The sequence below is a fragment of the Mus caroli genome, chromosome 11 (genome assembly GCF_900094665.2).
Source record: "Mus caroli chromosome 11, CAROLI_EIJ_v1.1, whole genome shotgun sequence".
In the NCBI taxonomy this organism is placed as follows: domain Eukaryota; kingdom Metazoa; phylum Chordata; class Mammalia; order Rodentia; family Muridae; genus Mus; species Mus caroli.
The window spans coordinates 9,238,711-9,250,666 of record NC_034580.1 but is presented as its reverse complement, the minus strand read 5'-3'; positions in this window follow the sequence as shown (position 1 = coordinate 9,250,666).

Below are 11,956 nucleotides of genomic sequence, written 5' to 3'. Positions count from 1 at the left end.
CTTTGGTGATGAACAGCAGCATGGAAGTGTAAGCCAAATAAACCCTTTCCTCCCCAACTTGCTTCTTGGTCATGATGTTTGTGCAGGAATAAAAACCCTGACTAAGACACCCCATAAGCATGGGATTTGAAAAGAGAGAGTGGCCCAGTTACAATGTGAGAATATTATCAGAGACAAGATACAACATGTTTGAGTCTTATCTATGATATTTAATAGATATGGAAGCTTCTAGACTCATATATTTAAATATATTCTTTTATTTACTGTGAGGTTATATTATAATAAAGTTGAAAAAAAAACAGAAAGAGCTATCATAAATTTGGTACTGTCTTTACTATGAGCTTCAAGTTTCCCATTTTTGAATAGACATTAACAGTAATATATACTATAAAGATTTTAATATAATAAAATTTGCATAGGCATATACACATTTAAGGAACTCTTCCAGAGACACTCTAGGTTCTAGTTCAGCATGCCAAGCTCCAAAGTTCTGAGCTGTCCTTTTTCCCAGATTGTGAACTATGAGAAGGCAATCTGCACAAATACTCAGCTTCTGCAAGCTGGAAATCATCATCTCCAGCCTCCCAGAGCTTCATACCATCACTGAAAATGAAAAACATGCATACTGCAGAATTGGCAATGTCTGCTGTGTTTGTGGTTTCAAATCTAACAGTCAGTTGAACAGACACACACACACCATGCACTTTAACAAGGATAACACATTGGAGTGTGTAGTTTTAACCTATTTAGTCCATTTGCTATTGATACACAATTCAAACACAATGTTCAAGTATTTTAATATTCCAGCATCTCCATCTCCTTTATAAGTTAAGATGGCAGTGCATGTGCTGAGAAACTGAAGGAAAGGATTGTATGTGAAGTCCTAATGGCTAATGCAGTGTCGCCTTCACCAGCCACTGCGCTACTGCTTTGTTTCCTCCTCCAGTTCTCCCCAACCCCTCTCTTTCTTCCTTCCTCTCTTCTCACACATCCCTTCATTCTTTCCTTCTGTGTTTTCTTCTCTCCCTTTCTTACCTCATCTTTTTGTTTCTCTCAATTTCCCTCCTTATCTTTTGCCTACTAAATTTAACCTGCACAGCACTGCCTTACCATGTTAGGTACTATCTAGTTCACACTCTTGGCTTTGTCATTAAGGCTCATCATTAGGCATCTCTTTATTTGCTTTTAGTTTACCCATTATGTGCATGGTGAACTAAAAAAACCTGTCAATCATATACAAAACAAGCATAAAAAGAGACATTTATTGTACACTATGCTATCACAGGCAAAATTTAACTCAAAAACAATAGCAGATGGACACTTTAATTGGCAACACTGACAGCACACCTTTAGTTAAGTTCACTTTACGGCAAGTAATTATCTCACTATAGAATTTGCTGAGTATTGTATATATCACCCATATTTATTTAACAGACTACAGTGGTGCTTCTTTATGCCTTAAATCATTTCAATAACATTTTTTTAATTTATTTTTATTATATGTAAGTACACTGCAGCTGTCTTCAGACACTCCAGAAGAGGGCGCCAGATCTCGTTACGGATGGTTGTGAGCCACCATGTGGTTGCTGGGATTTGAACCTCGGACCTTCGGAAGAGCAGTCGGGTGCTCTTACCCACTGAGCCACCTCACCAGCCCTCAATAACATTTTTTTTTATATAAATGCTTATGATATGCTTTTCTCCAAAACCAATTGGTCTTATAAAAATTAAGGAAAAGGAGTAGACATTGGACAAAAACTCTACAGCCAGCCCCACACCACCCAAAGTCAGCTCCACTCCCAGGCACTCTAACTTCCTCAGGATAAGAGGATCACAGGATCACAGGATCACAGGAGCTTGGTCACACCAGAATCTCAGGATCACAGGATCACAGAATCACAGGATCTCAGAGGCAGCTTGACTCATAGGAGTTCTGACACAACCAGTATCACAGGAAGGACATGCTCCAGTCAGACATAACCAGGGAAGGTAACACTAGAGATAACCAGATGGCCAGGGGGAAGCGTAAGAACATAAGCAAGAGAAACCAAGGTTACTTGGCAACATCAGAACCCAATTCTCCCAACATAGCAAGTCCTGGATACCCCCAACACATTGGAAAAGCAAGATTCAGATCTAAAATCACTTCTCATGATGATAGAGGACATTAAAGAAGGACATAAATAGCTCCCTTAAAGAAATGCATGAGAACACAGGTAAACAGGTAGAAGCCCTTAAAGAGGAAACACAAAAATTTCTTAAAGAGTTACAGGAAAACACAATCAAACAGGTGAAGAAAAGGAACAAAACCATACAGGATCTAAAAATGGAACTAGAAACAATAAAGAAATCACAAAGGGAGACAACCCTGTAGTTACAAAACCTAGGAAAGAGATCAGGAGTCATAGATACAAGCATCACCAACAGAATAAGAGGGATAGAAGAGAGAATCTCAGGTGCAGAAGATACCATAGTAACATTAACCCAACAATCAAAGAAAATGCAAAAATCAAAAAGCTCCTAACCCAAAACATACAGGAAATCCAGGACACAATGAGAAGACCAAACCTAAGGATAATAGGTATAGAAGAAAGTGAAGATTTCCAACTTAACCAGCCAGTAAATATCTTCAACAAAATTATAGAAGAAAATTTCCCTAAGCTAAAGAAAGAGATGCCCATGAACAACGTACAAGAAGCCTACAGAACTCCAAATAGACTTGACCAGAAAAGAAATTCCTCCCATCACAAAATAATCAAAACACCAAATTCACTAAACAAAGAAAGAATTTTTAAAACATTAAGGGAAAAAGGTCAAGTAACATATGAAGGCAGACCTATTAGAATTACACCAGACTTCTGACCGGAGACTATGAAAGCTAGAAGATCCTAGGCAGATGTCATACAAACCCTAACAGAATACAAATGCCATCTCAGGCTACTATACCCAGCAAAACTCTCAATCATCATAGACAGAGAAAACAAGATATTCCATGACAAAACCAAATTTACACAATATCTTTCCATAAATCCAGCCCTACAAAGGATAATAGATGGAAAACACCAACATAAGGAGTAAAACTGCACCCTAGGAGAAGCAAGAAAGTAATCTTTCAACAAACCCACACAATCATAATTCCACCTCTAACAAGAAAACTAACAGGAAGTAACAATTACTTTTCATTAATATCTCTTAATATGAAAATTAATATTACCAACATATCATAATCGATTGAAATTCAAAAATATGAGGAATTAGAAAATTTTCAGCTGTCATTCCATGTTCTTTCTAACTTGGTAATGGGAGAAATAGATCCAATATGGTACAATCTATATGCACTTTCTGCTTGCTTGTACATGACAGGGTCTTGTTGTGTGCCATATAATGGTCTTAAAATCATGTTTCTCCTATCTTAGCCTCCCTACTAGTAGGATTGTTTATTTGATATTTTTACACTATAGTATGATTTCAGAACAACTTATATATTTCAGAATTATATATACAGTCAAAAGAAATGTAGATAATTAATTTGGGAGGTGGCTTGTAAGAGAACAGCAAAGAGTGAGACTGAAGGCTTTGCCTGATATTTATAACCATTATATCAATTTTGAAGGAAAGAACTTTATAAGTTATTCTGATATGAATGCTTTTCAAAATCATCACAGCCAACGAACCAGAATCTTACACTCACCTAATGTCTGTGCCACTCTTTAAACAGAACTATTGTTCATTGAAATAGTTGATGAATGACTTCATGGATAGACCATCTTAATACACACACCATTTTTTTTAAATGAATGTAACCTGTTCCCTACAGGCTGAGAATGATGACAGTCATTCACATCAAATAGCTTTGACAATAGCAGGACATCTATATCCAAATATCATGCCTACAATTCATTTCTTGGCACAATGGAACTATCAACTCTTAGCTTATCTACTATGTATTTAAAATCCTTTGGTGATTTGAGGGACATTCAAGTACAGCCTTGTTACAATGAACTCCAATGTACAAAACTGTGGAGAGCCATGCCACGAGCAATCGCTGTGGAGAGCCATGCATGCCTAGCAATCGCCATTATAAGATGGCCAGCCTCCGCTGTGCCTAACTAGTAAACAAGCCTTGTACGCAGGTGCGAGAGTGAACTCATTCCTAGTCACTGCCCATTCTCAGGGTGTATAGTGGGGTGATGGGCGAGCAACAAATCAGGAGCTGACATGCCATATCAGGTGCTGAAACGCCATGGCTGATGGCTATATAAGCGACTCAATTTTCTGGGGTCGGGGTCTTCCCTCTTGAAGAAGCAATAAAGCTTTTGCTGCAGAAGATTCCGGTTGTCCCGAGTGTGTTCTTGCCAGCAGGAACAAAAGCTCGGGATACAAACCCTGTTCTTATTTTGTGTTTGGACCACAGTAAGAGACAAGATTTTAAGCTCTACTAAAAATAAAACAAAGACACAAACAAAAAGACATTATTTATTTATGTTCATTTAAAAAAAATCTAATAGTGATATATTATCTTAAAATATCATACAGTTAATATAATTGGAGTTATTAAAATTAATATTGAGAAAAACATATGTATTTTCAGTATTGCTGTAGACAAACATCTATATAAGACTATTCAGCTGATTGTTGTCTTATATCAAACAACTTTTTGTTTAGTTGGTTGGTTTGTTTTTGCTTTTGTTTTAGTTTTTCTTTTTCTTTTTGTTTTTCAAGACAGGGTTTCTCTGTATAGCCCTGGCTGTCCTGGAACTCACTTTGTAGACCAGGCTGGCCTCGAACTCAGAAATCCACCTGCCTCTGCCTCCCAAGTGCTGGGATTAAAGGCCTGCGCCACCACACCTGACACAAACAACTTTTATAATACTCATTTTTACTGTTACAATATTTTATAAAATTTAAAGAATATGATAAAAATCAAAAAGTATTACAGGTTTTGAAGGGGGAGCTCTCCAGGAGAAGTTGAAGTACAAAAGAGAAAGACGAATGTGATGAAAGTCTATTTACTCAAAATATGTTTTTAAATGTTAGCAAATTCAGATAAATTGAAATTATGTATCTTTTCTCATAATAAAATGATTGTATAGAATATAATATATTTTATTTGAATAAAAACATAAATAGCATGTCAAAAAATCAAGTTTTATTTGCTTTTAAAACTTGAATATAAATAAATGACTTTTTTTAAACAGAAAGCCAGCTCATTATTATATTTTAGTGCTCTCTTAAAATAAATATAGTAACATCAAGTGCACAGTGAGAAATGAAGATACACAGGGCAGACGATGACAGGTGGTCACAGACTTTAATGCTCATACAGCACAGTGCCACCCCTGACTGGATACACAGTCACAAAGAAAGAGAAGACAAGACCTCACCTCACCCCTCCAGTATTCTGTCCCATGCTCCTTTCCTCTGTCTACATGACACTGCTAGCGCTATGATCTTCAAGTCTTTCCTGCAGTAAAAACAGATTCAAGTAACACTCTCAAAAAGAAATGTGCAAAACTACAAGTGGCTTCAGGGTCTTCACATAGCTGATCCATTGCTGGGGCACCTCTGCTCCCCATGAACACCTGTTCTGAGGCAGGCAGCTGCCACAGGGACCAGTGGGGAAGAGACCCAAAGCCACCATTCTGAAATAACCACCAAGTTTTTTTGTTTTGTTTTGTTTTTGTTTTTTGTTTTGTTTTGTTTTTCCTTTTTTTTATTAGGTATTTATTTCATTTACATTTCCAAGGCTATCCCAAAAGTCCCCAACACGCTCTCCCACCCACGCACTCCCACTTCTTGGCCCTGGAGTTTCCCTGCACTGAGGCATATAAAGTTTGCACCAATGGGCCTCTCTTTCCACTGATGGACGACTAGGCCATCTTCTGATCCATATGCAGCTAGAGACATGAGCTCCGGGGGGTGGGGGGGCTACTGGTTAGTTCATATTGTTGTTCCACCTATAGGGTTGCACATCCCCCCAGCTCCTTGGGTACTTTCTCTAGCTCCTCCATTGGGGACCCTGTGATCCATCCAATAGCTGACTGTGAGCATCCACTTCTGTGTTTGCTAGGCCCGGGCATAGTCTCATAAGAGACAGCTATGTCTGGGTCCTTTCAGCAAAATCTTGCTAGTGTATGCAATGGTGTCAGCGTTTGGAAGCTGATTATGGGATGGGTCCCCAGATATGGCAGACTCTAGATGGTCCATCCTTTCGTCTCAGCTCCAAACTTTGTCTCTGTAATTCCTTCTATGGGTGTTTTGTTCTGGCAATTATAAATAAGGCTGCTATGAACATAGTGGAGCATGTGTTCTTATTATGTGTTGGAGCATCTTCTGGGTATATGCCCAGGAGTGGTATAGCTGAGTTCTCAGGTAGTGATATGTCCAGTTTTCTGAGGAACTGCCAGACTGATTTCCAGAGTGGTTGTACAAGCTTGCAATCCCACCAACAACGGAGGAGTGTACCTCTTTCTTCACATCATCACCAGCATCTCCTGTCACCTGAGTTTTTTATTTTAGCCATTCTGATTTTTGTCATGTGGAATTTTTTCCTGAAGGGTAGCCTGGGTTCCAGCTGAGCTAAGGCTAGAAGCCCTGGTAACCCTGAGGGGGTGGTAGGCACTTTTCCTGATTCCTGGGCTCCAGGACCCTGTCACTAGCCACAGCCCCCCATAGGATTGTGACTATCAGTCACATATGAGCAATGTCTCAAGCCCCTCCACAGGTAGAGGATTGTGACCTGTGGTCATGTAGGCTCAAGACAGATCCCCATTTTAATGAGGTACTTAAAGGCCTGAAGGGCTTAACCAATAAGCTTTTCTTCCTATACACTCTTTCCTGCAAAAAGTATTTACCCAAAGGCCCACCTTGTGAAGTGGGATATGGTTTTACTCATCTACTTTCTACCATGATAATGACTGCCTTAAAACTATGAACTGCCTATTTTTACTGGGATCTGCTATGGGGAGCGATGGAGAAAGCCTTCACCAATAGAGCCACAGTCTAATCTCCCATAGAAGGCCTCTCTGTGCTCTCAGCCATGGCTGCCACCAAGCCCAAGCTCAAGCCTGCCACCACCAAGCCAAGGACTCTCCCCACAGGACCAACTGCATCCACCCTTTTTCCCTGACCCCAGGCTACTTATAGTTTGTGGGCCCCCACTCAATTCTCAGCTCTTTCAAGGCTCTCAGTGGAGCCTGGGTGTCTGAGAGCCTGAGAATCAGATGGCCCTGGCCTCTTCGCAGGCCTAGAGACCCCTGAACCAGCTATGGCTGTCCTGTTCCCCAGACTGTGCTTCCCACCCCCAGAGCAGTGTCCTAGGACTGCCCTGTAGTCCTACACCCACCAAGCAACAGCTTGGGGTAAGTGTGGTCAACTTCCAGTGTCATGCCTCCCCATGAGGTATGACACCTCATACCTTGGGGTAAGTGCCAAGCATTTTGACACTGAACACCACAACCTTATAGAATCTCAGGGCTGTTTTGCATTTCCCTGATGAGTAAGAATATCTAACATTTCTTTAGGTGCTTCTCAGCCATTTGATATTCCTCAGTTGAGAATTCTTTGTTTAGCTCTCTACCCCATTTTAATAGGGTTATCAGGTTCTCTGGAGTCTAACTTCTTGAGTTCTTTGCATATATTGTATATTAGCACTCTATCAGATGTAGGGTTGGTAAAGATCTTTTCCCAATCTGTTGGTTGCTGTTTTGTTCTATTAACAGTGTCCTTTGTCTTATAGAAGCTTTACAATTTTATGAGGTCTCACTTGTTGGTTGTTGATCTTAGAGTGTAAGTTGTTGGTGTTGTGTTCAAGAAATCTTCCCCTGTGCCCATGCATTTAAGGGTCTTCCCCTGCTTTCTATTCTATGAGAATCAGTGTCTCCGGTTTTATGTGGAGGTCCTAGATCCACTTGGACTTGAGCTTTGTACAAGGAAATAAAAATGAATCAATTTGCTTTTTTCTACATGCTGACTGCCAGTTGAACCAGCACCATTTGTTGAAAAACTGCTGTCTTTTTTCCTTAAAGGATTTATTAATTTCCTCTTTTACAAACTCCATTATATTCATAAATACTATAAAACGTCCTTGTGCTTCAACTAGGTTGCATTTCTCAGGGCCTACTGTAGGGTGGCATGGCTCTAGTGGATGCTTGCTGTCTTAGTGAGTATGTGTGTAGGTGTGTGTGTGTGTATGCTTGTTTGTGTGTGTTTATACATAAACACACACACACATATATATGGTTTTTATATGTGTGTCTGTGTTTGTGTGTATGCATCTGTTTAACATGATTATAAATCAAGTTTCTGGTATTTTTGTCTTGGGTGTTTTGTCACTTGGTTTCTTTTGACCTCTCTGGTTCTTAGGAGTGTGTGGTAGCTATGTGTTGCCTGTTAGAAAATGCTTTGGGTGTTCTGCTGCATGTGGCTTTTAGGGATTTCAAGTATAATGTGCTTGTTTTTTATTGGGAGCTAATACTTAGCAAAGGATGATCTAGAAGGATGAGAATACTAAAGGGGTCCATAGGGGAGAAAAAGCAGGACATTCCATCAGGATCCACTTAGCCCTTAGGGTCCAAAAGTGAGTAGGGGGTCCATTAGTCTGATATAGAGCTCGTGATGATACCTGGGGTGGATTTGAACAAAGGGATGGAAACTAAAGTTCTGAAGCTTGCCTACCTGCTTTGTTTGCCTACTTGCTTCTTGGCAGGCTCAAGCATGTTAGCTATGGCCATGCCTATGAAAGATTATTTTAATAAGATTGTTAGAATTCGCCAGACCTACCTTATAAATGGGCTGCACTACTTCCTAGGCATAGGTTCTTGGATACATTAAAAAAAAAAAAGAAGAAGAACACTAAGCCAGAATCACCACCATTCATTACTCTCCCATTCCTGATTAGAAATACAGTGTGACCCATTGCTATGAGCTCTTGATGACCAATTTTCCTACCAGGAGGGATTGTACCTTCAAACTGTAAGTCAAAATAAACCCTTTGTTCTTTAAGTTACTTTTGTTAGGGTATTGTATCCCTGTAACAGTAAAAGTAATTATGACACTCCACTCAGGGTAAATCCTTGTCATTTCAGTAATCCTTTCTGGAAATACCTTCACAGGCACCAACAGGCACACCTCAACAACTTAAGTGATTCTAAATCCAGCCAAGTTGGTGATGAATTTCAACTATCTCAGCATGTACTAAAATATTCATCAGATAAATAAAATCATGGATTTTTATTTGAAAGGGTTTAGAAAATTTTGGGGGTGTTCTTTAATGAATACTGCATCACTTATATATTTCCTTTCACATATTAGTAGACAATGGCAAAGTCTAGAATCTCACTAACATTAATTTCTTAGCACCTCATAAATTGAGATGATTAATGGACCTGGGTCATCTTGCCATAGTCACAGAGGACTTGTAGTGAACATAGAGAAAATAGTATGAGTCACATAGCTCTTCTCATGGAAGAGAAATAAAGGGGAAATAGAAAGGACCAAGGAAGAAAGGGTGTACTGATAAGGAGAAGAGGGAGATACAAAGTGAATGAGTTTTATATAACACCAAGAAGAATTTTGTGGAACACTTTCTCAGGGAAAAAGAAGGAGCTCTTGTATTGAACTTTCCATTTCTAGAAGAAATCAATTGTGTTTCTTCCCAGGGAGAAACAGAAAGGAGAAGTGTACCCAATAAACTTACTTAAAACAAAACATTTGTTAAAGGTTATTTAAGTAAATGAGCAATTGTACCTGATCCTCAGGGCTTTAGAAGATTGCCATTAACATGGGCCAGCCACAGTTAGATGGTGAAATGTAGCTGCTGGCTGTGGTTGCATTTGACGGCCAAAGGCTGCTAAGTCAAATTAAAGAAAGTCACTTAAAAATTCCAGTCACATAATGGCACGAACAGCCAGCAATGGAATTAGCAGGAATCAGCTACTCTCCCATGGCTGGAAAAATTGCCACTTCCAGGGAAGACCTGGCAGTGGACCTTCCCTATCTGTGTAGGACACCTGGTTTATTACTGGAATGCCACTGGTACATCAATGTTGCCCCTACTCCCCAAGACTCCCAGAAATAGGTTGCAAAACACAAGAAGTAAGGAAAAAACTGTTGACCTGTTTTTCTCCCCACTCAGGATTAGCATCATAGAATATTGTTTTAACATAATGATAGATCTATAACCTTTCTTGCAAGAAACACCTTTATTCAGGTGTAAGTGCAGAATATAAACATTTGGGGGGGGAAGTAAAATGGTGACCTCTGATTCTTATCTTGCCTGCCTAGCATCCTCACCACCACAACCTGATGTTCTTTCATCTGAAATGCTTTAAGAAAGCATCCTCCCTTTGTTGTTACTGGATGCTTTGGAGACTAAAACTGCCACTCAGTGGTTGAGCTCCTGCATGGTAGAGCTCATGCACTTGGCTCTTGAGTGAATTCTAAGCAACAAATGATAAGGGGGGGGGGAGGAAGGAGGGAGTAAGAATAAAGAAAATGTTAAGAAAGTTGAAATACATTATTTGTTAAAGACTGGATCTCTTCTCATTTCCCTCATGCATTTTAAAGGAAATAAATAATTTAAAAAGAAACAGTTTTTTCAGTGGCTTCACATTTTTCTGATCTGAATGGATACATTTCTGCTTTTGAGCATAGGATCCTCTAGCACTTCAGAGGACATGGTGTACAATTTCTTTTAGTGTTTCTTTGTGAAACCAGAGGTCCTTGACAGCGTTTCACAAGATTGGCTAACAATAGGATCTTGAACAAGTCAGGACTGTTTGTTTACAATTAGATATAGTTAAGATAGTGTAGCTGCAGAATAAGCAAATCATCAGCCAACAACTCCAAAGTGTTATGCTCTGTGGCAGGGAAGAAAAAAAAAACCAAACAAACAAACAAACAAACAAAAAAGACCATAAGTCAGAACCCAAGTCTTGGCCTTGAGATGGGCAATCACTTTGGAAGAACTGATCAGGTCACTGAACCCTGTTTGGCTGTCCACCATCCTGATGGTCTCCTGAGTATCTTGGGGGTCTGATTTGCATGTTCCTTTGGTTTTATTTAGCATTTAATTGACAAGTAAGAAGCATATATGTCTGCCATGATGCATTCTCACATTGTCAGATAATGAAAGCAGAGTAATCAACATATTCATCACCTTCATACTTACCAGTCACATACTTACCATTTCTTTATGGGGAAAACGTTTAAAATCACCTTGCTTATCAATTCTGAAGCTCAGGAAGCATGAGCACATGCTATGCTATATAGTAGTGCACTTGAACCTCCTTTTCTAGTCTTTGACCCCATTGACCATCACCCCACTTTTCCCTGTGAACGCTTCTCATCCCATACTAGAAGCCACTAGTAACCACTATTCTCTGTATCTTATACTCCATTTTTTATATTTCCACATAGAAATGAAAGCATATGGAGGGTTTTGCTTTATCTTTTTATATATGGTTTGATTACATGCTGAAAGATAAAACTGAGTGCTTAGGTCATCAAATATAGAAAAGTCAACTCCAAATGGATATACTGAAACATAAAACTAAATTGTAAATTCACTCAGATAAAACAATGAACATTAGTCTGGGCACCGACTCGGCTATGGCCCCAAGAACAACAACAAGGGCAAATATAGACAAATAGAATCACAACAAACTGAAAAGTATCCAGAAAACAAAGGAAACAATTACGAACTGAAAAGACAACCTATACAGAAGAAGAGGAATATCTCTAAGTCACACATTTGATAAAGACCTGTTGTTTTTAAAGACCGAGAGAGAGAGAGAGAGAGAGAGAGAGAGAGAGAGAGAGAGAGAGAGAGAATTGAAAATTATAATAAAATTGAAGAAAGGAAGCAAATAAATAGGCTACCTGAGACTGCTCTGGTTGAGGAGAGAGAAATCCGGCCTACATAGGGCCACAAGCCTCTTCCGGTCAGAAAAGCACC